This window comes from Balearica regulorum, chromosome 5, assembly GCF_011004875.1.
Source record: "Balearica regulorum gibbericeps isolate bBalReg1 chromosome 5, bBalReg1.pri, whole genome shotgun sequence".
NCBI classification, from domain to species: Eukaryota; Metazoa; Chordata; class Aves; order Gruiformes; family Gruidae; genus Balearica; species Balearica regulorum.
The window spans coordinates 27,571,378-27,598,677 of record NC_046188.1 but is presented as its reverse complement, the minus strand read 5'-3'; the positions used below and the strand labels follow the sequence as shown (position 1 = coordinate 27,598,677).

Genomic DNA, 27,300 nt, shown 5'->3' with positions numbered 1-27,300 from the left:
GGCATACTTGACTACTATAAAAGTGAAGATGGAAATACCTAATGTTCATAGACAGGAAAAAATAGCATTCCAGCATTCTCATGGCCAGAATTCCTGTAATCAAAGAGAAAATAAAGGACAAAATATATTTTAGATTAGGATTAAAATGCCATTACTTATTTCATAAAGGTGGAAAGAAGTGCAGTCAGACAATTTGTTCCAGATTCAATGGATGGAAATATAAAGTTTACTGTTAGACTGAGGGAGAGACTCTGGAAATAAATTAAGCACAATAATGAAAACCTATTAGAAACAAGATTCATCTCATTTAACTGTCTGCCTCATCACTGGAAAAGAATATTTTTTTCCACCACCAAAAAACCAATGATTTTTACATGAGGAGCATTTTGAGAAGGAAAGATCCTTCAATAGCTTACAAATGGGGTTTGTGCACAAGGTTCTGAAATGACAGTGTTTTCATCCCTCTCGCAGGCTTTTCTGGGAATCATTTCTCAAATCTTTCCAAACATGTTTTCCTGTTTTGAGAACAGAGTGCAGGCACCATAGTATTTGGAAGGCAAGACTTTATAAAAGTATCTTTGAGAAAGTATTCTCGTGAAGTGGTAATACTGTTCTGGTATGTTAGTTTGTAGTGTCTGTGAGTGTCTTGTGATAGTTTAGCACCAAATGTTGATAACTGAATAGAATTTCCAAGCTTGAAAGGAAATGTAGCCTTAGAACAAAGATTAGAGAAAAACAATGGTTTTATTGCTACTGAAAAGTATGAGAACATAGAAAATACACAGAGAAATTAATAAAGTGTTAAAAGACTGAGACTGTAATTGCAAAAAAAAAAAAGAGTAATATTCAGGTACAACATTCAGTTACATAATTTGCATGCATCAGCAAATAAACAGTAACTTGAATTCTTTGATCTATGCAAGAGCAGAGTGGGGATTGTTGTGGGAATACAGAATAACTCCCTTAAATTAATAAACTTTGAATGTGCTGACCTTTAAGTAATTAAAATCTCAACTTCAATGTTTCATTAACATTTGCATTAGTTCCCTTGGTTTGGTTCTTTGAGACTGCTGCTCAATAAATATGGCAGGATCATCAAGTCTCCAGTGTTCTGTATCATCAAAAAAGCAGATGCTGAAACATCACTACTTTTTTCTTCCAGAGATGTAGGTCTCCCTGTGCAATGTTCCCTTTGATACTAATAGCAAATCTAGTATTAAGGTGCACTTGCTGCAGTAGCTCAACAGTAAAGAGAATTTGGAGTTGATCAGGGAGTGCAGAAACTGGCTGGTTAGATTTGTTTTCTGCACAAGGTGTCACTGCAACAAAAAGAAGGTTTACATGAAAAAAATGAAAAATAATGTTCAGTCAGTGTATAATTTACATAGAGATATGTTTACAGAATAGCATTAGACCTGCTCCTTAAAAAAATAAACTTGTTAGGAAACTATTGTTTCACAGTATTGAAACCCCAAATCTGTTCACCTCAACACAATTAAATTCTCCCACTGAAAGTCTCTTTTATATATCGCACATCTCCCTTGTTCTCCAGCCACCCCTCCCTCCTCCCCCGCAAAGAGCAACCTTCCCGCTGTGCAGGTTTCCTAAAGCACTTCTAGGCTAAATCCCGATTTCGTACGGCCTCTCCCCAAACCAGTCCATGTGCGCCGCTACGTTCTCCTTCTTAACAGCTGGCAGGGTTTCTCTCTCCGTTAGGGATTACTGTATCCCTTAGTAGAAAATACCGCCCGCCTGGGCAGCGCTCCAGTGCTAACCCCCCCAAAAGGAAACAGCCTTTCCCCGTGCGGAGAAAGGCGAGCAGAGACGCCCACAAACCAGCCCCTCCACCCCCGGACCCGCAGGCCCTCGCCGCCCGCCCATCCCCGTGGGTCCCGGCCCGCCGCTGCGGGAGCCTTGCACCGCCTCTCCCGCCCGCAGAGCGGCACCACCCCCAAGACCGAGCCCCTCCCTCGGGCCGCGGCCCCGCTGCTGCGCGCTCTCGGGGGCGGCGCGCCCCCGCCTCTCCTCCCGCCCCGGCCGCGGGGCCCGCCCGTTCGCGGGCTTTGTTGTGGAGGCGGCGGCGAAGGGCCGTCCGCACGCCGGCGGCGGGGGAGGAGCGCGCAGGTAACGGGCTGGCGGGGCGCTTCCCTCGGCGGTTCGCGGCCCGGCGAGGCCGTGGCTGCCCTGCGGCGCTCGGGTTTGAACTTGCGCCGTCTCACGGCAGCGGGGCTTGGCAGCGGCATCGCGTCCTGCCGAGGCATCGCGTCCTGCCGAGGCGGCGTTGGTAGGGGCCGCTCTGCCCTCAGCGCCTCCCCGCGGGCAAGCGGCCCTGCCCGGCCTCCTCGCCTCCCCCGCCTTCGGGGCCTGCTCCGCCGCCGGGCACTCGCACCGCTCACCGGCTGCGTGGGCCGTGGCAGCCCCTTAGCTTGGGTTACTGTTACTTCCCTGTGACCGGTCGCCGCCGTGCGGCCCCCGGCTCGCCCGACATACCGCCCGTTCTGCAGCTGGAGAGACGGGGAAGGAAGTTTTCCGTGCGGGGAAGCGCGATGTGGAGTTTGAGAGTCTTGTCAGCTCGGCGGGGGGGGACGGGGGGGACAGGGTGCCGCCTCCCGGGACGGAGGGAGGGAGGGAGGGCAGCGCTGGAGAGTCAGAGGTGAAACCTGTCCCGAACAAATTCAGGAGGTCGATGCCGGATCTTTAGTGTCCGGTGAGAATAGGCTGTGGAGAGTACTCACAGTAGTGATAAAAAAAGCAAACTCCCACCAAAAAAAAAACCCTACCAAAATAAAGTTTGCAATCTGTGGTGGTTATTTTTTCTGCAAATTTATGACTTTGAAAAAAGACCCTTAGGAAGTCCCAATGAATTGTATACCTCAGCTTCTAATGTAAGTTTCACGTTAATCAGGTTTCTTGATGGTGTTGTGAAGGTCTATTTCGTTTGAGGAAAAAGACTATGGTTTCTCAGTGTGAGCAGTTTGAAATAAAAACATTCAGTATGTGTACCTAGAGGCCTGTTTTATCCCTGACAGCACACCCTCCGATGTTTGCCTCTGGAACAGCTGCAACTGAGTCTTGGTACAGCTTTGAGGGGATTGAGGTGGTTGGAGCTGGGTGCTGTAGGAGTTTGCTTACCCTGAGTTTGGGAATTTAGAGTGCCCTGCAGTGGCATAGTGTCTTTTCTTTAATATTTCAGCAAGTTCTAACTATTGTTAGAACAGTCTTGAATTGCAGTGCTTTAGTCATGGAAGAAAAGTCAGTTAACCACAGAGATGCACTTCTGGCTCAGCAGATCTGAGAGCTGCAAATTCTGGAGGCTGAGAGATCGGTGGGTCCTAGAGAAGTGCAGTGAAGTGCTTGCCTTGTTCTTGTACCTGTCCTCGAGCATCTGTTCTTGGCCAGTTTTGCTCTGGGAATATACAGCTTTGGTTCAACCTGAAACCACCTGGTTTGGATTACTTGCTTATTTAAATATATTATGGCACTAACTCAAATATTTTGCAAAGTTTATCAAGAGTTAAAACTAAGTTGTAACAGTTAAAGTGAACATGCTGTGTTATGTGGTAGTTCTGTTGTTGTTTCTATTGTGCTTTTGAGTATGCTAAATGTAGTCATTCATGACAAGGTCCTTCAGCTCTATGAGATGTGTGAGACTGAGTGAGGTACCATGAGCGTGATGGCTATGAGCTCTTCTGCCCATCACTGGTATAGGGATCACCACTGATTTCAGGTTCTTGAAAGTGATAAACTTGGCTTGTGCATCCAGCTAAGGAGAAATTACTGTAGTTCTGGTTGTGGTATGGAAAGCGAAGGGAGGGACTGAAAGGTAAAATTATGTACTGGATTTGAGAAAGTAGAGACAGCTGCTGCTGCAAGTTTTGGGGGAAGGAGGTGGAGTTGTGAAGCTATGCAGTCACTGCTGCATCCAATCAGTGGGAGTGGCAGCATTATCAGGGAGATCATAGCCCTCCTAGGACCTGGTAAATCTGCCTGTGGAGGGAACATACAGTAGCAGAATATCCATTTCCCCCCGGCCATTTCTTCACTAGTATTAGATGTTTTGTCTAGTTTTCTTCTAAATACCTAGACTGATAAGGCTCAAACCAAACTAACTGCACCTGGGAAGGGGCAACCCTGGCTATACGTACAGACTGGGTGACGAGACACTGGAGACCAGCCATGCTGAAAGGGACTTGGGGGTCTTGGTTGACAGCAAGTTGAATATGAATCAACAGTGTGCCCAGGCTGCCGGGAAGGCCAGCAGTATCCAGGGGTGCATCAAGCACGGCATTGCTAGCTGGTCTAGGGAAGCGATTGTCCCACTTGACGCTGCGCTGGTGCGGTCTCACCTCAAGTACTGCGTGCAGTTTTGGGGGGCCACAGTACAAAAAAGGACATAAAACTATTGAAGAGCGTCCAAAGGAGGGCAACAAAGATGGTGAAGGGTCTAGAGGGGAAGGCGTATGAGGAGAGGCTGACGTCCCTTGGTTTGTTCAGCCTAGAGAAGAGGAGACTGAGGGGAGACCTCATCATGGCCTACAGCTTCCTCACGAGGGGGAGCGAAGGGGCAGGCGCTGATCTCCTCCCTCTGGTGACCAGCGATAGAACCCGAGGGAACGGAATGAAGCTGTGACAGGGGAGGTTTAGGTTGGATATCAGGAAAAGGTTCTTCACCAAGAGGGTGGTTGGGCACTGAAACAGGCTCCCCAGGGACGTGGTCACAACACCGAGCTTGATGGAGTTCAAGAAGCGTCTGGACAATGCTCTCAGTCATATGCTCTGATTCAGCTGGTCCTGTGTGGAGCCAGGAGTTGGACTTGATGATCCTTATGGGTCCCTTCCAACTCAGGATATTCTATGATTCTATGAAACTAGTAGATCTTGTAGTCAGGAAGATTATATACTGTCTTAGATTAAGTAAATGATTCCTTATTGTAGGCATTTGTATACACCCTTTTTGGAGTTATTACAGGTTTTCATATAGTGATATCGCAAATTCTTTAGAGCCCGATTCCTATTACAGTTTGTAACAGGGACTGCTCTGTCCAATAGTAGTGGGCAGCAAATGAAAGTTTAAAAATCTGTTCCACAGTTTTCACATGATAACTAATTAGACTTCTTGCCGGTTTGTTTTCTTTCTGGATTCACTTAATTTCCCTTTTATTATTAGTTTGCCCCTTGTGGAGAAGGAAATGTTACATTTTTCTTTGCATTCTGTTATTCTGTTTCCCTGCTTGTTAGAAGTCATTCTAGATGATGCTGAGTTAGAAATGCACTATTATGGTGCTACCCTCTTTTCTTGACCAGTAAGAAACAAAACAATTGTCAGGCTTACTGTTTGTCTTGCAGTGAGGCAAACCCAGCACATTGTATTACTGGCAGAAACAGGAGTACGGTGCTGATGCCCCATGGCCCAGATCTAGCTTTCTGGAATTTGTGAGAATTTTCAGTTTTGAGGGAGCCCAGGTTAATAAAAAAAGTAAGGAAGTTTCCAGAGCTTACTGAAAGGGGTTAGACGAGAAGCGAAAATATGGGTTTAGTCATTCTCTGTGGAAACAATCATTAAATTATTCACTAGAACTGAAAGCAAGAAGGTACATGTGATCTGAGGGTGAAGGAGGAAAGAGTCCTGCCTATCGATCACCTTTTTGTGTAAAATCAGTCCTGTGAACTTGAGAGATATCCTAATGAATCTTTTTGCTACCTCCTCTTAAAATTTTTAGGCTATCAAACATGGCAGAGTAGATGCTGCATGTTAATGACAGTATGCAGATAGTAAAATGGTTTTAAACTGTGAATTGCTGATCTGACTTCAGGTTCACTTTAGTGCAGATCTCCCAAATCTATGCAGAGGCTTCTTTTCACTTTTACATCTGTTATCCTATATGGGCAATAGATGTTTTGAAACTTACTTTTAAAACAAACAACCCTTCTGTGCTGCAGTCTGTTAACAGAGTTAACTACAGGGTAATGTTGCAACTGACAAATATTCCTTAAAGTATGATTCCTGGCTTTTGCCTTTTCCTTTTAAAAAGAAAACAGTTTTGAAGGGGTAATAGAAACAGTATCCAACCCGTATTTGCAGAACAGCTATGGTAAGAAACAGTGTGCGTGCTCCTTTGTTAAGATGAATCTCTGCTGCTTTGAGCCACCAGTTTTTTAAATGATAGGATGGTCGGCGTGGTCCCTGCAGGTCTCATGAGCTGTGGTACAGAATCCATAACAGCAGGCTTCCGTTTCCCATAGTGAGTCTTGATATGTACTTTTGTTTGTTAAGGACAGGTTAAAATGGAAACTGTCAGTTTCTGCAGAGTGGTGGCCTTTGGTATATTAAAGAATATTATGTATTAGAATTTTGAAAATATTTTATATGAAATATTGCTAGGATTGATTTTTGGTTTTCATAGTATCAGTGAATTCAATAATATTTTTTTGAAATATTCATGTGTATTAGGGATAATTCTCTCAAATAAATGGAATTTCTTGAGCCTCCTTACATGAAGTGAGAAACAGGCACTGCGTGTCTGTCCCAAGTACAGATAATGGAGGCATGATCACTTAAATTGAATGCCAGTGGATAGCTATCATAATGCAGTACATGTTGTTTATGGGTTTCCACTGTAACTGAACATCAACTACATGTGAAAGCAGCTTGTTGTATTTACTGTGCACCACTAACACTGGCCAAGCCTTGTCAGGGATGTTGTCAGATTTATTTCATGCTTTTCAAAGGAATTAAAACTCAGTGGTCTATTTTGAAAGCTAGAGTTGTGGCACCTGTGACCTACGGTCAGTTTTATATTGGCCACCAGAATATGTGTGCAGCTTGTTTTGTTTTGTTTTCTTTTGTTGTTTACCAGTGCTTGTCTGTCATAGGCATGTAAAGGGAGTTTATTGGGCCAGGTGCCTAGTGGGAAGCTATTTGTACGTGTGCTGTGAGTTTGGTGTGATACACATGTGCCAGATGAGTTGCAGGGATGCTTCCTTGGTTTCTGGAGTAGGGAATGGGGTGAAGGGTTGAATAGGGCCCATGATTCTACAGGCTGTTTGTCATTATTGTTGCTGAAATGTATTCTGGAAATTCCTGTTGAAAAGGCATATAATTCTGTTGGCGACTTCATGCATAGTTAAAATTATCATCAATATGTTGCTCTCAGTTTTAGCAGGGAATAGAATACATGAGACTGGTTCATAGTATCTTTTCCTGATTAAAAAGAAGTCAAGACAGCATCTATGGTATCATTTTGCTCAGTATCACTTGCTAGAGTAGCAAACCAATGAACAGATCCAACTTCTTTCTAAGTGAACAGCAAAACTTCCATCGGTCACAGCAGCGCGGGATTACCATGTGGGTTTGGAAGAAATAATTGGTAATGAGTTCGGCTCCTGGAGGGCATTAATTTTTACACCATGAAATCCATAGTAAATTGAGTTAAGGAGATCTACATAACATGCTGGTAGACAAATGTTATCCTTTCTGTCCTTTTATGTAAATCTGTTGAAGACAGAATTTGATCTTTAAGTTATATGTTCATTTAAATAGTAATATTCCAGCTAGCTATGCACTAATTTAAATGTTAAGTGTGAAATAAATTAGAAAAATCTAATCTGCTTCAGTGATGTAGTATTAGGACAAAGAAGGATTAAAATGCTTGGTTATTGATTAGCTCTTTGCAGGGAGGGGGTGGCAGTTACTGTCAGGATTTGTGGAATGAGAGCGGGGTTGTGTCTGAATCAAAACTGTTCTGAAAATGCTGTATGATGCTCTGCTGTGAGAGAACTTAGCATGGGATCAAAGATTGCTCTACTTGAAGCAAACACACTGAATTTTTAATAGTGTTTTTAAAATGTACGAATCTAGTAATTTATGTTGACTTGTACTTTAGCTTATAAATAAAAATGTCCACTAGTAAAGAGAGTATTTAGTGCTGAGGGATTGCTTCATGGTTGCATGTGTATAAATTACACTTGGTAATTTAGACCAGAACTGGAAATTGCCATTAGTTGCCAGTTTACCAAATGAATGGTACTAAGCTTAGATTGGCTTGGGGAAAGGGAATAGGGCTTTCCGAGGCACAGCAGTTAATATGGATGGAAATGAAAAGTATTAAAATATTTCTTTGCAGAGCTTTTATACAATTAAAAATATTATTGTGCATTGTTTCAGTTTTTAATGCACAAAGTTAAATATGTATAAATCTTTATATTATCAACATTGATTCTTATTTTTTGATGTCTTTGGCTTGTTTCCTTTGGGAGTAATCAGCCCTGCTTTAGCTTTCTTTCATGATGCTATTTCCAAATGTATATATTTGACACCCTCTCTTTGGTAATTTTAATGTATCAACAGGTAAGGAAGTGGAACCAGTCTTAGTGCTTACATATTACATCTGATAGGAAATAAAATATCAGTTTGTACTGTATTTGGGATTTTTTCCTATGTATTATAGATTTAACTAAATTTTAGAAGCTTAATTGACTGCTAAAACCAAAAGCCTAGTTACCAAGAAAAGTAGCTTGTAGCTGAGTGTAGTTAGAGAACTGAGAATACTGAGAAAATTATTCCAAGGCATTCCAGTGGCCACTTGAATGCTATTGAAAGAAGTTATGCAAAAGAAAGTGTGTTCTTTTTTAAGTCTTCATTTCTCTCAGTTATGGTATAATACATAGTTATATATTTCTTCAAAAACAGCTAGTCCTGTTTGAGAGAGATTAGATGGTGAAATGTGAAGGTGCTGCATATGTAATGCAGTGTCCTGTCTGGATATTGTCATTGATGCTTGCTGTAGTTGCCTAAATTATACCAACCCTATAAGAAAATCATTAGTGTTGATATAGTAAAGTTATTAGTATCAGTACAATAGTTTATTAAAGTTATGAGTATTACTTTTAGAAAGGCGTAATCTGGTTTTCTCTAGTACAGTTCTTAACTTCAAATTTCTCTGATTTACAGTAGCACTTGCTTTAAGATTCTGTTTCTCAGTGTGTTGTCCTTGTGGTTCACATCCAAATAAATAAAATTTCAGGTTCTGTAGGATTTTGCAACATTAGGTGCTCAGTAAGTGAGAATGTGTTAACTTGGTTATGTAAATTTTTAGATACAAGCGTGAGAAACAAAGCAGTATTTTTCATCATATTTTTCTATAGTGTGTTTGTATGTGTGCCCTGATACATGCTTTTTTTTTTTTTTTTTTTTTTCATTTTCTATTGTGGCAGAGTATTAGGATGTGGTTTTCCTTGTCTGAAGTTTGACATGAGCACTGTATGACCAATTTGCTCCTTGGTACCTTCCTTGTAATGAGGAAAAGGGCTCTATGAAACATCCACCACTATTTTAAGATTTGCTGAATGTTTTGTAGCTCTTCTTGTACAGCTACAAAAATGTGTTCTGATTTTAATTTCTTCAATTACAAATATTACTAGATGAGTGATACAGGTAGTATCATAGATGTTCAATTGCTCAATGTAATCAAAGTAGGACAATCAAATACTCAGATACCAATTTAAAACTGTTTTCACAGATGCTAGTTGACTTTTTTCCGCTTTTCTTTTTTTTTTTTTCCTCTGCTAGTTGTCAGGATACCATGAACTTGCTGACAGTGTAAGCAGTTTAAGATAGAATAAAAATTAGTCTGGAAGCAGTTAAATATCTCAGTTCCCATGATCTGTATCTGAAGAAAAGCAAACAGTATGTAATAAGTCTGTATTCTTGGGTCTGTTTGTAATGGTATTTATTTTCATTAGACCACAGGAATCTTGAAGTTAAACTTTTCTCTTTGCACCTGACTATGTATGATGAAAAAGGATGTAGTTCCACACCTATATCCTTCTCAAGTGTAGCCTGCATTGATGTCATTGTTCCTTAAAGAGACATCAGCAACCCCATAGTTCTGCTCAGTTGTATTTTAAAATGCATTTTGATTAAAATTTGAATTTAGCAAGTGAAAAGACACTTTCAAGGTTTAAATTTTGATCTTCCTTCAAGTTAAAATAATAAAAAATGGCAGGGCAGCATTCTGTTCTCATTCTGTGGTGTTATGCAAGTTAATTGTAGATTTTGTCCATTAGTCCCTTCAATGATCATTTTAGGGGGACAAGCTAAATTGGGAAAACTGGGCCCAAGGAGGAACTGGGTGAATTCCCTGATGTCCTCGTTCACCAGTTCTTCCAGCGTTATAGGATATCCCAAAGTGCCCGGGTTTTATTATTCCTCGCTCCATTCCTACCTTCTAGCTGTGACCGTGTGTCGGTTGTTTCCAGGTGTTCCTGGCTAAATTATTTTTATCTTTTCCTACGTATAGGTACAGTATGAGGGATATGGGCATTTCCGTGGTTCCCTTACCCTGACCCTATTGGTCTTGTGCCTCTGACAGTACTGACCCCCACTTAGCTGCCTTCAGCTTGGTGTTGAGTGTGGGGCAGGGCGTTTAAAAAAAAGAGGTGGAGAGAGTTGTAGAGCTCATTGTCCTTTTCCTGCACTGTCTCTTTTCTTGCACCAGGTCTTAAGGTAGCTGCTGATCTTGCTAGACAGTCCTTGGAGAACAGAATTGGGGTGACCGGTCAGCCATTTGTTGGCCCTTGCCACCTAGATGTGATCGTTGGTTGGGCAGGCGCTGTCTAATTTCTCAGCTTGGCTCCACAGTCGCCACAGTAAACTGCCTCAAACCGAGCTCAGGTAACGACCTCAACTGCTGCACGGAAGTGATAGCGCTGCTGCTGCTTTCTGTTCCGGCTTCTCTTCTGCCGCCTGAGCTCGACAGGGTTGCCTGATGGTCACAGGGGGTTCTGGGGAGAAAAAGATACTGCTCTTTTTTACTACCAAACATGAATTGAAGGCAGAGTGGGGTTAGTAAGGTGAGGGTTAAATGGCTCAATTTGAGAAATGCTGCATATGACAACAGTAGCCAAATTAATCTTTAAAGTTAGACATGCTATAGCTGCACAAGCAGTTGTTATAGTGCAGAAATACCCTTGATGAAAACTGATGGCAGTCTCCTACTGCAAATTTTTTGCTTCCGTACATTTGAGGAATCCTCTTATTTTAAGGAAAAAGGCAACCACCTCTAATGCCTTAAATTGTGCAGGTATTATGCAATTGATTTTCAGTATTTTTTCTGAGATATCTGTGTTTGCTTATTTGCTTGCTTTAAAAAGGAACTAAAGCTTTACATCTGGATCAGGAGCATGTACTTGTGTGTTGCTTCTTGTAGAAAAAGTGGTAGTTCTTTAGAACAGTTACATTTTACCAATATTAAGTGATAATAAAAGATTTCATATGAAGTACAACTGTTTCTACCTAACGTGTGAGTGCATGTATTTGGTTGACTGTTTTCTTCTGAACCAGTAGTGTTTTCTGAATATCCTGATCTCATTAGCAAACAGTGGTGTGAAATAGCTGTGGAGTTTTAGTTTTTTTCCCCCCACCAGCTCTTCCCGTGAGCGTGCAGGATCGCAAACCGGTAGATGGAGCCCTGTGCCAAGAGCAGCCTTGAGCAGGCTGGTGAGAGTACCTGCAGCCTCTCTGCCCGGGGAGCCAGGCAGGGGAGGCTGCTTGAGCATGTCTCTGTAATATGGTTTATTCGTATGTCATAAATAAAGATGGGTTTAAAATTAAATGTTTAATATTAACTGTGCAAGTCAAGGCAGCGACCATAGAATCATGGAATGGTTTGGGTTGGAAGGGACCTCAAGATCACCTAGTTCCAACCCCCCTGCCATGGGCAGGGACACCCTCCACCAGACCAGGTTGCCCAAAGCCCCATCCAGCCTGGCCTTGAACGCTTCCAGGGATGCCGCCCTGTGCTGAGAAGCTTCGGTACAGTTTTGCAGTGTTCGTGGGGCACAGGTGATTGGGTGAATTTTCCTGATCTGCTCTAGAGTGCTGCAAGTATGAGAACTCATCTGGTACGCCACACGCTTTCGCTTTTCAGTTAATTTCTGAGTCAACTGCTTGTCATTAGGCAAATCTTGATTGAGAACATCAAAAACAGGGTCTGCGGGAAGCTCTTAAGAATCTTAAAAACCAGAAGAATTTGCTTTTAAAATTTAAGTTTTAGGATTTGTGTTTTTATTTTTGTTTCTCACTAATGTAAACTACTAATCCTTTTGAAACTATAATTTTGAGTATTGAAATTTGTTGAATAGCGCAGTTTGTAAGTTCAAAATCAGCAGTAGCTAATCTTGCATGTTCTCTGTTTTGTGCAGCGTGTGTCCACGCCCTCAGCCCAGCACTGTGATACCCGGTTCAAGTAACTGATACAGTGACTTGGTTTGTTGACATCTGTGCATACTGCCTATAAAACTATGAAGAACATGGGAGCTGCAAAAACTTCTTTAGAAATAGATTTACCTGATGTGGTTTTGTATGCAGAGTAGTTACTCTAGTGTGAGAACAGTTGCTAAATAGCGGGGTGCTAAGTTTGTTTGAAAATGTGAGGTACGGTTCTTAATTTCAAAGGGAAAAAGGAGGATAATGTTTTAGAGGTAATAAAAGGTAGGTAGTTTTTATTCTGTTGTGGGGTGGGGTTTTTTTGTCTTGTTTGTGCTAGTAAGTATATACTTACTTGAAAAATCTTCCAGATTAGGATTATTCTGTGATTGTAACAGGTACACAATTTGTATAAATATACCCTGCATTTCTTATTTGAAATTCTGGATGACTTAATGTTTGCATTCAAAACAATGGGAAGGGTGTGGGTCCCCAGTGTTCTTACTCTGACTAATATTTCTGTGCAGTAACACTCCTGTACAGTACCTTATATCCCAAAAGAAATATGCAGTCATTCTCAAAGCCTGCAGGTTTGTCTGATGACTATATGAATACCAAGCTAAGTTGCAATCTGAAATAGTCTTTGGAAATGTGTTTCTGCTTGCTGTTCATTATGCATGTGAAACCCGCATTCAGACGTTAGGGAATGGGGTTAAAACTGAGATTGTGAAAGCATAAATTATGGGTTTTCTTTAATATGGCACATCAGCAAACTGTAGTATGCCACTCCAGTCCTTCAAACCCAAATATTTGTTGCACTTTAGAGAGAGAGCTCTAGACAGGATTCCAACTTGTTACTGTTTCAGTGCATTAAAAAAAACCCAAATGCAAACCACAACTATGAACATCCTTGTGCTTTGGAGGGAGAAAATAAAAACAATTGTGTGGTGGGTTGACCCAGGCCGGCAGCTAAGCACCCACACAACTGCTCACCGGGATGGGGGAGAGAATATGGAGAGTGGAAGTGTGAAAACTTAACAGCTCAAGATAAAGACAGTTTAATAAGCAAAGGGAAAAGAGGAATGGAAAAAAAACAAACAAAGAACAAAAAAACCACAAACAAAAAAGTGATGCAAATAGAGCCACTCACTACCTCCCACCCACAAGCATAGCAATGCCCACCCAGTCTCTGAGCAAGAGCTGCTTTGGCAGACAAACTGCTCACCCCATTCTTTATCCCACTTTTTATTGCTGAACACAATGTTATATGGTATGGAATATCCCTTTGGCCAGTGTGGGTCAGCTGTGTCCCTTCCCAACTTCTTGCCTGTCCCACAGGCAGAGTGGGAGGGGGAGAAGAGAAAGCCTTGACGCTGTGCAGGCAGGTAGCAATAGTCAACACATTGCTGTGTTATCAGGACTGGTTTAGCCACAAATTCAAAACACAGTACCATGCCAGCCATTATGAAGAAAGTTAACTCATACAAAGCAGACCAAATACAAGTAGTAACTTGTTTTTCAATAGTAAAAATAGTAGATTTTATTCTAGGATCTGTTGTGAAAAGCATTTTGTAATTTCATAAAAGCATATATTGATAGAAGCTTAGCTGGATATACATCTTCAATTTTTGAGAGAGGAACACATAAATTTATATAAATATAAGCTACTGATGTAATGTCATTTTTAAATTTTTTAATAATTTTTTAAAGAAATTTGACTTCTATGCAACACTTGGTCACTGCGGTGACTTTTCACATACGATTGCAGGTTCAGCGTGTAAATTTGGCATTAACAATGTATCTTAAACTATCTTTGAATTGTTAGAGCATGATAGAGTGGCTGCATTTTTGTGCTCTTTGAATTTTTATTTAGTTAATATCAGAGGTAGTGATATTAGAACAAAAAGGAAGCTGTAGAAGAATATAAATATTTGACTTGAGTGTTTATAAAAATAAGACTTCTTCAAGGGAATTGTTACAAAGTTTTAGCTCATGTTCTTGTTAAAGGAGCATTTTCTTTGGAGAAGGAAGGGGCTTTTTCAGGAGAAGTTTGACAGTAAAGCCTTTGGTGAAATACAGGGTAGAGCTGAAAAGACAAAAAGTCCAGAGAATGACATTCCAATGAATGTTTGCCCTTAGAAGCAAAAGAAGAGCTTAATAATCTTGTATGAAACATGTAATGAGTGGTAGAATCAACAGGGTGGGTTTACTGGTCATTAAAAGGTGGGAAAAAAAGACAAGCCTTCATTAAACTTGGCCTTAAAATATTTTTAAAATACAGAAGACAGAAACACCAAGTCTTGCACCTGCCAGTGCATGGAGAACATCATGACAAGATGACTGGTAGCAAATGTTTTTCTGTGTTTGATGCATCAGTTGAATTTGCCAGTTGCCCTGAAGAAAGTGGAGATCATCTCCGTGTGTGTTCAGCATTCCTTATGTATCAGCACCTGATTCTTTTGAGAGATTTTTACATAATGCCTGAAGCATTTAGCAGGGAAATAAAACACATGTGGAATAGCAGAGATTGTAGTGAGGTCTGATATTTTGACCCAGGGGAGATGACAGAAGTGTAGAGCTAGCAATTGTGAAAAGCTTTGGGAAGAATCAGAGCTTCTAGGCTCTGGTTCTATTTCTCTTGATCCAAAAGATCTCAGGTGGTAACTGAAGCAGATTAATTTCTGATATAAGCAGAAGTAATAGATTTTTCTCCTGACAGTATAGGGTACCTCAAAGACGTATTGATAATTGCCTATAGCATGAGATTTCATCACTGCTATAGTTTTGGAGTTTGTTTGGGGGTTTTTTTGTTAACAGGTTACATTGAGTGGGGAAGGAGATTATGGGAACTGAGCCATTTAAAGAACTCCTGCAAAACACAGAACAAATCTGGTTGTGCAGAGGCTTGTGATCTTCTGTATTGATTTGCTATAGCACAGCAACTGATTGAAAAAGGTCTGGTGGTCATCTGAGTGGTTTATGAGTGCAAAATGGGACACCTAGACAACTGCAGTCTTACATGCAGAACTATTCTGAGTGAAGTCCCTGAACTTTTTATGGCTTAAATTTGCATCTTAGCAGCAGGACCGGGAAAAGCTTTAATATTCTGAGTTTAACGTTCATTCAGACACATAAGCTCACTAACTCTAATGCAAAGCATCTTTCAAAATGCTAATTCTCTGTTCTGGCAGTTAAATACACGCGGTATATACTTGCAATCTGGCCCATGCCTAAGAGCAGCTTTCCTGCTGGGTTAATTACTGCTAATTGTGATACTCTTGTATAGCAGTAAGGGAAACTAGCATGGCAAATTGGTCTACATGCTGGGGAGTTGTGCTGGCTTCCCTGTTCAGCTTTGTAAATGCAGTGTGGTTCAAACTGACGTTACTGCTTTTTATCCACCAATGAGCAGTTTTTCCCATTCCCTATATCTGAGGCACAGATTCCAGGTAGATGTCACAAAATCCTTTTTCCTTATTTTTTGTCTGTAGGACAGATTTGAGTCATTATCTCTGGGATAAGGAGATGGTCAGCACCTCAGTAATTCCTGCAGGAGCTATTTAGAGTCTGATAGAGGAAGGGTATTCCCCTTTGAGCCTAGATCTTGCCAAAGTTTTTGATGCTTGTATGGTTTTTAAAATAGCATAAATTACCCTCCAAAGATTTTTGTCTTATTTTACATTGTTTATATAAGTGTGTCTATGTATATATTTAAAATAATGTGTGGGATTTAAAATTGTTTTCTAGGATTTGGCCACATTAAAACTAGAGTTTGTGGATTTTCATCTATCCCTAGCTATCTGTTGCAGTGTTGGTTTTCTTGATTTTAAGAAACGTCTGAACCTATTTTTGTATAAAATCTGTTGATAATATGAAAAAGATACTACTAGAATGTTTTTCTGACTCAATTAGGAAGGTATTTAATTGCTTTGATAACAGATAAACAATTTGATATTTCTATATATGAAACTGTTCATGAATAGGGCTTAGATAAGCTGCTTTAATCACTTATTGCTTGTATCTTATAATTTTGTAGTTAATTTGGGAAGTAAAAGTAATCATTTTTGTTGTATGCTTTTGTGGACTGGATATAAATTAATTGCAGAAGTACAGTGTCAGCATGAATTAATTATGCGAGTAAGCTGAATGGCTATTTCATTATTTTATTGAAATGGCAAGAGTTTGAGAAGATCTTTTGTCTTAACAGATTAGCCAGAATTCACTGGAAAAAGTCTTAGTATGTTTAAGGTAATGGAAAAAAATTGCTTTCAGTACATCCTACAGAGATCCTGTTTAAAACAGATGACAGTCTGTCACGTTCAGTAGCACATCAGTCATCAGATTTATTCTAATTCCTTAAGCCGAACATTTCATTCAAGCTTGTAGATTGTCTTGTCAAGCTACCAAAAGCCTCATAGCTTTTCTGTCAAGCATAGAGTTGCACCAGCAGTTCACAAATAAATGCTAAGCTGCAAAAATATTGTTTATTTTCTTTAACCTTTTATTCAGTTAACTACAGTGTTCTTTCATGTTATTTTCTCCACATGCGTTTATCACAAGGTATTTGAGGGACTACTTCCTAAACATGCCTCATCCTGACCACAGCCACTTCAGACCAAGGGCCACTCATTTTGGGATGTGTTGTTTTAACTGGTAGCAGTCTAGACCACCATGGTTATGACATTCCTCCTCTAATCACAAAGGCCCGGCGAGCAGCTTCGTTTGCTGCAAACGTGAAGGAATCCCACTGCCCGTGTGCACGTTGGACTGGTGTGGCCAGTTTGGCTTTGTGCTGAGTGGCCGAGGACTTCTGCTCGCCCTGTATGGAAAGTGGCAATTTTGCTATCGACCCGTATAGCTGTGCTGTTCTTTGTTTTTATTCATTAAAATCTCTCTGGGATTTTTTTTTTTCATGCTTTACCATGTATGTTTGTGTACAAGCAGTGTGGCTGAATTGGGCTCCTTGCTTTTGTTGCACATCCGTCACCTTGGAGAAAAGAAATTTTTCTTGTGTCTTTTTTTTTTTTTTTTTCCCCCTGACCCTCTTTAATGCTGAGCCTTTTGCTTTCCTTAAAAGAAAGTTTCTGTGTAAACTGTAGCACTTGCACACAAAGTGTACTTGAGCCTGTGTGGTAGTGAGAACTTGACTTGAGACACAGTTGGCTTTCTTTGAAGTTGACATACGTATGTCTAAGGTATAAAACATTGGGGATGGTTAGTTGGAATAATGTTAATTAATTGTGCTAAGAAAAGAAAGTAAACTATTTGGTTGGTGCATTTGTATAATTTATGTTTAAGCCCAAAAAATTGCCCAGTAAAGTGATTTTTCATGAACCGCTGGAAGGCTCATGCCCAGGTTAGACTAATCTCTACATTAAGCTGCTAATGCTATAGCATTCAATATAAAGTTGTGACTGCCCTTTAATAGGTTCCTTGGTTATGTCTTTCAGCTATTAAAAAAACCCCCTAAGCTGTGTGTTACTAATTTTCCAGAACCACCAGCTTCAGAACTCTGTTTTCTACCTCTAATTCTTCACTGTAACTCGTGATTTCTTCTAATATATGTTTTTCTGTCATTTACATGCAATGCTGCATTTTTCTTTCTAATCTGGTGTTTTTCTTTTTTATAAAATGCTGTTACTCTTTATACTGTTTTTTGGTCTGCTAAATGGCCAATACATTATGTTAGCAGGCTTATTCCTTGAACAGATATTCTGAAAGACACATTGTACATGTCTAAAAAGGAACTGTGGGGTTGAAGCCCTAGATAAAATTAAAGCCTGAGTATATAAAAAAAAAAGATTGTTAAAATGTCAAGATAATGAAAAGTCAGAAAATAAATTATACCTATTATTAATTTTGAATTGTATTCAAACATAGAAATATGTAGCATAGACAAAAACTGGTTACAGAGAGATAAAATTCAATTTTACACTAGGATAATTGTTTTATGTATTTTACATTTATTTATAAGACCAGATAAAGGCTTGGAATTCTCAATATAAATCACAGTGTGGTCCTGATGAATGCCAAGGTCAGTAAATGGAAACCCCTTCACTTGCAAAACACATTACTACTGCTGAAAATACCAAGTGAATAAAATGAAGCTGATAAGCACCATCTTTCCTACTATACATTATTTACTTGCATGTTAGAGCTTTGAGTATTTTTGGTTTTCAAAGAAGCGAATAGGTATTAATGCTCTCAGCATTGTCCTATATATTACTTGTAGCCAAATTAACATGTCTTTGTTAAGAAGAGATTCATGCAAAACTTACTTGAGATCTGCGGGTAAGAATGGAACTGTTGCTGCAATAACATTGAGAAGTTAAATTGGCCCTGTTCAATGGCCTTGCATGTGCTGGAGTTGCAGTTGATGGGATCCAAATGCTATGTAGATGATGGAGCCCATGATTTAAGAGTCCATTTCTGTAATAAATTGCTTCCTATCAGGAGCATCTTCTGTCAGGAAGCTTATTTTATCCAGAATCAGATCTCTGATATGTCTTGAAGAGAAGCAAATTTAACTATTTTTCAGATTTGGCAGGATGATACAATGGATTCTAGTTCCTCGCGGAGAATGTATGCTGTTGATGATTTTATCCTGTAGCTCAGGCAGCTTGACTGCCTGTCTGTGTCAGTCTGAAATAAAGGAGGATACAACCTCTAAGTAACCAAATTGCAAGTCAAATTTGAAACATCTAGGTAGCTAACTGAAATGACTGCCACTCATCTTACCACAAATATTTAATAAATAAACTGTAAGATTCAGTGACAGGTTTTTCCATACGTAGTGTATTGGAGCTTTTGAGTCCCAAGGCGATAAGAAATAAACTTCTTGACATGGCATCCACTTCACAAAAAATATTACTAGACCTGACAAGTATTTTGTCAAGCTGAACATTTTTCAGAAGTGTTGGCTTCCAAAACATGTCTTGATCAGCTGGCCTTATTATACAGAAGCAGTGATTTCTGCATCTGTTGCTTGTTACAGACTCCAGGTTTTCTGGGCTGCTGTCAAAGCACCAGTGTCACTGAGGTCAGTAATTTGCCACTGTTACCAGAGTTAGATCACGTCAGAGAGTCGCAGTGATGAGTAGTAACTCAACAGCCCTACGGTGTTGATCTGGTGTCACTGAACAGCTCTTCTAGGAAAGTGTTGGGATTACAAATGGTCTTTTGTTTTCTTCAGAAGTTGTAGTTCATTTGTAAGCTTGTGACTTGTTCAATTTCAGCAAAGGAAGGGCCACTGCGTGGTCAGGATCTGGTCTTTGGTTTGTCGGGTAGGCTTCAAGGTAAAGGATTTTGCCCACCAAATGGTTTAACTAGTATGAAGTTCTAGTATAGCTCTTGGTAAGCTTCTCCACAGGCGGTAGCTCCGCAGCTTTCATTTGCTGGGCTGGTGATCAAATCCCTGAGGTCTGCCTCTCGTGTGATCGGGCTTTCCTTCCAAATGGCACAGATCGATTAAACTGCAGAAGACAGGTATGGAAATACAGCTCCCTGTGAGAATACTCACCTTCTGGTTTTTGAGACAATGAGATTTCTTTCAGGATCATAATGAGGCCATTTCTGATGCGATACAACTGTGAAAGGGCTCTGGTGGACCCAGTCGACTAGTTTGTTCACAGCACCCCTACAGTATAAAAGAATGGAGCACCCACAAAGGATTCCTTTGTCATAAACATTACAGATTAGGGTGCAATGCTTGTATCCAGAGACTCTGTTATCCTGGGATGTATAGTCAACCAGTTAAGGGTGTCTAAGTTAGTTTTCTGCACGACAGTGGCATAAATGTGGGGTGATATAAATATGCGTGGGAGTAAACTTCAGCTTCTTGCTTTGTGGACTCAGAATTTGATGGTAGAAAGAATAAACACAGTTGTGGGGTGTAACGCTTTTCTCACACTGTACTGAAGGTGACTGCTGTGCAGGTGTACAAGGTAACTCTAATTAAAACAGTTTCCCCTTGAAATGTAATTTTGTTCTTCCTCTTCACTATCCAGTGGTAGACTAATATTTGTCTCCAGAATGTTTTTCCAGGATCTGAAGTGGAATTACAGTATCTGAAGGTTACTAAATATTAGGCAAAAATTATAATTCTCTTCATAGTTTAAAAGTATCTTTCATATTTCAAAAACCCTCCTGGATGTAAAATTCTTTCAGCAAACATTCACTGTCTTGCACTTACGAGAGAAAACTTGCTAAAAATAGCATATGCTGCTATCATACTGAGGTTCCCCTCCAGTTGTATCTGCCCAGTAGCTTATTTTCTACTTGGTGTAATATACACGTTCCAAATTTATCTTAAAAGTTACTCCCCGCCCCCTCCCCCCCCCCCAAATCAAACCAGATACTTCATTAAGAACCCATTTAGTACTACATAATACACTTTCTTTTCAATAATACAGCCATTAGAGAGATGAGGGAAAATAAGAATTATCTGTACATGTGAAGCTCTTGAGAATCCTACATGTAATACAAATAACCCAGTGATGGACCTTTTTTTTTTTTACTGTAATCCTGTGCAATACAATTCTATGTAAAAGTGTCACTGTTTACTAGTGCAGGAATGTGATACTGTAAAAGCAAAATTTTTTTCCAGTTGCTATAGGAATTCATTCAGACTAGTGTTAAACTCCAGTTCTAAAGGAGTTCATAAAAATAATCTAATGTTATCCAAAATGTTTTGAAATAAAGCTGTATCTCATCTGATTTTAAAAAAATTGTGGTCGAATCATGAGTTTGCTAGTTGTAGAGTCTCTGGACTTCTCAAATGTCTTGAGAAACAGATTTTTAGGGAGGTGTCTATTAATGGATGTCTGAGAGTAGGTATGTTTTTTTTCAACCTGGTCTGAAAGCACTGTGGAATACCTTCCAAGTACCAAACTACCTTTTCCTTAGGTTTCTGGGGTTTTTAGTATCTTCGATTAAAAAATAATTTTACTCCTCAGTGAAGTTCAGTGTGATGAGTAAATTAAACTCAATTAACTCTTTTCAGACAGGAACAACATATTGTAATAAGCTAAGTTATGGCAAAACCTGCAACCTTTCCATTGTACCTCTTTTCCCAAACCAGTCTGCTCAGCAGATGCACAGTCCAGCTGAAGAACAGAGTACAGTGAAATGCTTCCTTTAGATAAGAAGAAAATACAAGAAGGCTGTGACTTACTGGCATAAGCTTTTTAAAAATTGAAATAATTGATTAGATGTTATGGCTTTAAAGTCCTGAAGAAATTAAAAGAATATTGAAGACCACTATGAAAGCAGTGTCAAAGTGGCATAACTTTATCAGAAAAATTATGCCTTTTTTTTACAGTAAAGTCTGAACATGTTAAGATTTGCCTTTGACAGCAAGGAGTCATGAAAGCACAACATTAAACCAAAGTTGCCTTCATTCATAATGTTTTTTAAGAAATATTCCAGAAGACTTTCTCCCTCCTTTCCTCCCAGTTTGACTGTGAAATAGGAAGCTATTTAGGAGTTTTTCTAGTGCTATGATTAGACACAGAAGGCATCCCAGTGCACATCCCCAATTTTGTCAGGTGCTCCTTCAATATTAAAGAGGAAGTAAAACTCTGGAGTCTACAAGTCTTGCAGTTTCACGGTGTCTGAGAATGTCCTCAGAGTTGTCCTGAGTATGTGAACCGTTGGCCAGATTTTCCCTTTTTTAATCTTGTGGTTTATCTATACTTCTGTAGCTATAAAGTCTTGATTAATTTTTTTTATTTTGTTTTAGTGATGCCAAGCAGTGCAACTTGTAATGCCTAGAACATCTGACAAACAAGCCTCAAACTGTTCAGCATGATTACGTACAGGAGAAAGCAGTCATCAAAATAAACCTGGGTTTCAGAAGTGCTAAGGAAGGATTTTGTCTCCTTCGTCTAGTAAGTGGATTTAGAACTTCTTTACTCCACCCAGGAATAACTGGTGTGGGGCCAAGATTCAGCTGCTGTCTCAGCTCTTTGCAACCTCACATAATTCCTTCTTTTCACCTCTTGTGTCAAGTGTTTTGGCAATGAAACCATTAATGTAGCTTGATGAATCAAGGAATAATGAATGCAAGATACCTGAATTTATGATGAGGTTGCAAGAAAGAAGATGTGGTGGGTTGACCCTGGCTGGGGACCAGGTGCCCACCAGAGCCACTCTGTCACTCCCCTCATTCACTAGCCAGGGGAGAAAAAGTATAACAAAAAGCTTATGAGTCGAGATAAGGACAGGGAGAGAACACTCACTAATTATCATCACGAGCAAAACAGACTGAACTTAGGGAGGGAATTCATCTTATTTATTACTAAGCAAAACAGAGTAGAGGAATGAGAAATAAAATCAAATCTTAAAACACCTCCCCCCACCCCTCCCATCTTCCCGGGCTCAACTTCACTCCCGGCTTCAACCTCCGCCCCCCTCAGCGGCGCAGGGGGACGGGGAATGGGGGTTACGGTCAGTTCATCACACGTCGTTTCTGCCGCTTCTTCATCCTCAGGGGGAGGACTCCTCTCATCGTTCCCCTGCTCCAGCGTGGGGTCCCTCTCACAGGAGACAGTCCTTCACGACCTTCTCCAACGTGAGTGTCTCCCACGGGCTACAGTCCTTCACGAACTGCTCCAGCATGGGTCTCTCCCATGGGGTGCAGACCTTCAGGAGCAGACTGCTCCAGCGTGGGTCCCCCACGGGGTCACAAGTCCTGCCAGCAAACCTGCTCTGGCGTGGGCTCCTCTCTCCATGGGTCCACAGGTCCTGCCAGGAACTTGCTCCAGCGTGGGCTTCCCACGGGCCACAGCCTCCTTCGGGTGCATCCACCTGCTCCGGCGTGGGGTCCTCCATGGGCTGCAGGTGGAATCTCTACACCCCCTCATCCTCCCTCCATGGGCTGCAGGGGGACAGCCTGCTTCACCATGGTCTTCACCAGGGGCTGCAGGGGGATCTCTGCTCCAGCGCCTGGAGCACCTCCTCCCCCTCCTTCTGCACTGACCTTGGTGTCTGCAGATGTCCTTACATCTTCTCCCTCCTCTCTCTGGCTGCAAAAGCTCTCCCTAACTTGTTTTTTTTTTCCTTCTTAAATATGTTATCACAGAGGCGCTGACTGGCTTGGCCTTGGCCAGCGGCGGGTCTGTCTTGGAGCCGGCTGGCATTGGCTCTATCAGACACAGGGGAAACTTCTAGCAGCTTCTCACAGAAGCCACCCCTGTAGCCCCCCTGCTACCAAAACCTTGCCACACAAACCCAACACAGAAGAGAACATCCATCTGTTTCATTTTACACAAAACTAAAGAGAATAATCTTGATGAAACTGGCTAGATAATCCTAGGTTTTGAATTTTTCCAGGAATTTTTTTTTCCATTTGTCTGTGTGAAAAGAATCTGATTTTAAGGTTCAGAACCCCTAATAAGAACTTTTTCTGTCAGTTGTGTAACCCTCAACTTACATGAACCTCTTTGTAGTTTATGTTCTCAGAGGAATTCTTTAAGGCTTTCTCACTGTAAATTACTTTCATGGTTTTGGCTGAATAATGTGCTTACTAAGGGTTTAAAATTACTTTTCTTCAAAACCCAGTAAAAAAATGTTTTTTTAAAAAAGTCTGTCCAGCTTCTTTATTCCCTGTGTTGTTGTATATCATTATAAATGATGACAAGATTGAGGAATGAGAATGATCTATTTATTCAAACACATATTTAAAAAAAAAAAAAAAAGCTGAACTATTTCATTGGTTGAACAAGAAAAGAAATGACAGAGCTTTTTTATGAGTGATCTGACAGTTCTGCCTCTGCTTAAAGTTGTCCTGCATCTCTCTTTGGAATAGCTTTTTTTCTTTTAGTTTTCCATTGTTTGTAACATCTAAAAAGATGTTTCACAGTAGGCATTTCTTTCCTAGTGGGTGAAGTTGACTTTTCTTGGTAAGTTTCAGCTGAGAGAAGGTTTTGGATATTTTCCAAACTAAGGTTTAAGGATAAATAGATTGTTTTACCTGATATAAACAAAAATATTGCGACAGTTTGATCGGGAACCTGCTATGTGGTCATGTTTTGCATTGCTTTCTTAAAATTTGGCAGGGAGATTGATGCACTGTCAGAAATGTCTGTGATAATGTGACTGATGATCTGAACTTCTTTAACTTTAGCTAATGCCTCTTTTTTCCCTTTTTTTTGTTGTTTGTTTGTAGTTTCTCTTCCAAGCTACCTGGCACTGATTTGGAGTCCATGGCGACTTCCCTTTAATCTTGTACCTTCCTTTGTTGGTGCGAGGAAAGGAAGCCGTGCAACAACTCCATGGTGCTGAATGTTTGCAAGCTTAGCCTCTTTGGGTTTTAGCTTCCATTTAAATTCTGGACATTCTCAGCAGACTTAATTTCACTGACTCCTCTCCCGGTTCTCACTGAGTTCTGGCCCACCTCAGAATATCTGATTCTCTGATGGTCCAAGACCATTTCTGGATATGTAACTTGCAATTTTAAATGGGACTGGCCTTCAGGTTTCTTTGATATTGCATTAAGTTTGAGAGAAGCATCTGGATTAAGTTTCTAAAACCACTAGCCTGCTACTCATACCTAAATAACCAACAGCACATGATAGGGCATGTTATATATCATACATGTTAAGCATGTTGTAAAGCACTTGGCCAATGCATAGGTGCTGAAAACACTCTGAAATGTTGTTGTTGGAGTGTAACAAACGTGTCCTGAAATGTGCCATTCCTCTGTAACTCCCTCTACTTCTCACAAGGATGAAGTTACTACTTGTAGTCAATGAAGGCACTATGTACTAGATATAGTTGCTGGATTTAAAAAAAATAAAAATCAGAAGTTGAGGAGAGACTATATTGAGTCAAAAAGTATGTCTGTGTTCACACCTGATCAACACTGTATGTTCCAATGCTCTTACTGCTGTGCAGGCATAGTTTAGGGAGCAATTATGCTTTATGGTTAAAGGATAGCTTTCTCTTCAGAGTCATCTAAGAAAGTGACAGCTTAGTTAGTTCTCTTAAAAAGAACAAAGCTGAATGATCTGGATTCAGTGTTGGTTTATTTCTCTGCTCTTTTTAGCTTGTGAAATTTCAGGTGACATGATTCTCTTCAGCAGCTCAAGTGTACACTGTTGAGTTTGAGTGAATAAATAATTTGGGGTAGATGCAGTGCACTGGATATGTTGGTTTGCAACAGCAGCAGAGGTGCATTTGTGTTTTCACGCTGTTAAAACAGTCTGACAGATACATAACCGATGCAGCTGTATTTCCCTGCGAGAGACCGATGGGCCCCTCTCTGTCCCCACGCACAGGACTGGGTCTTGAAAGGTTGGCACGTTTCTGACAGGCCTCTGCATGTTCAGCACTCGTGATAGTTCTTGGTCGGGCTCCAATATCCACACTGTTTGTAGCCTTCGTGCTTTTTATTTTTAGTGCGTTTGCTGTCAGGAAAAATGGCGCTATTTGAAGGGACTTTGAGAAATGTGAGTTGGCTGGATAAACTGAGTTAATCTGCTTCAGTGGGCTTTGTTGCCTCCTCTTCTTCGCTAAGTCCCTGTTCGATCTTCCTTCTTTCTGTGAAGGCAGCCAAACAGTTAAATTGGAATGCTTTTGGCAGGAGAAATATAATTTCTGCTTAATGTTATTACTAATACTACTGGTTTATGAATTTGGCACGAAGTTACGGCTTCTCCTTTCTGTGGGCATATAATGTTCTGACTTTATTTTTGCTTTTATGGTAAAATCTAGGCTAGCAACTTATTTCTGTGATAAAAGAAATTATGATTTAGGGATTTGGGAATTTCAAGATAGTGAATATACTATAAAATTAATTTTGCAAACAAGCATTGTAGACTCAAATGTTTCTTGAATCATTTCCATAGGTAGCTTTGGAGCTCTTTAGTCACAGTGACTTTTTCTTAAGTTTGAGGGAGGGAAGGATTTTGTGGGGCTTGAGCCAAATGCTTTCAGAAGAGCAGGTGAAATATCTGTATCAGTAGTCCAGTTTCAGTTTACTGAAGGATGGTGTGCAAATTAGCATTTGATATGGCCTAATGCCACACCATCCAGTCATGTAGCAAACTGGAAAAAATGGGGTGTTCAAAACAAGTAGTCCTCGAAATTCTGCGCTGATGCTGCTGTTGCACCGTTTCCTCCCTGTTGGCATTCTACCTGTCTGCCACATGGATCATCTTTGGTTGTGCTTCACTGCTGGTTTTTGGGGTTTTTGACCTGTGAATATCATCCAGTTCACACCTCTGCTCAGAATTGGGCCATCTCCAAACTTAGATCAGGGTGCTATATCCAGATGAGTTTTGCACATCTCCAGCATCTTCCACACACTCTCTGCGACTTGTTCCAGTGTGTGACCTTCCTCACTGTGAAAAATCTCTTACCCATAACTCTCAGAGGTTTTTGTTACAATTTGTCACCAAGAGAAAAATCTGTCTCTGTCGTCTCTATTTTCTCACAAGGCAGCTAAAACTCAATAAAATCCCCCTTTAGCCTTTCCTCCTTAAAACCAACTAACTCAACTCTTTCAAATTCCTCATAAGTCATGCGCTGCAGACCCCTAATCATCTTGATGGCTCTCTGCTGGACTTGCTTCAGGATACCCATGAGAGGGTCAAACTGGATACAGTTCTTCAGATGTGGTCTCATAAGTGCCAAATAGAGGGGATTAATCACTTTCCTTTGTCTGCTGTCAACAGAATATAATATGCAGGTAGCCCTTACTGCCATGAGGATGTAATGCTGCTTCTACTAAAGTATTCTACTAAATATTCTTTTGGCTCCAGATACGACAACAACTAGTTTAAAATATGCGTATATATCCTTATCCTTAAAAGCTATGGAAATCATAGTCTGGTTGTAAACTGTATAGAAACAGAGATCTGGCTGCCTAAGTGATATATAATAATTGAGCTACAAGAGCAGCGAAGTATTTACAATGAAGCTGAAGGATGGCTAAATGATGGCTGTTCCCAACTTGACCAAAGCATATCATAGTTTCATTATTAGAGTGAAAATAATGTTACAGAAGAAAGCTGCTCCACAGAATGCACACCAAGATAAAAAAAGCTGGAAAAAAAGGAGAGACAGTCTTTGACAAGATCCTCTGCAGTTTTCTT

At 40.5% G+C, this 27,300-nt stretch overlaps 1 protein-coding gene across 1 annotated transcript in view; it reads left to right on the top strand.

Annotated features, from left to right (window-relative positions):
• MIPOL1 (mirror-image polydactyly 1) overlaps positions 1 to 27,300 on the top strand; it is a 200,622-nt gene that overhangs the window by 2,507 nt on the left and 170,815 nt on the right.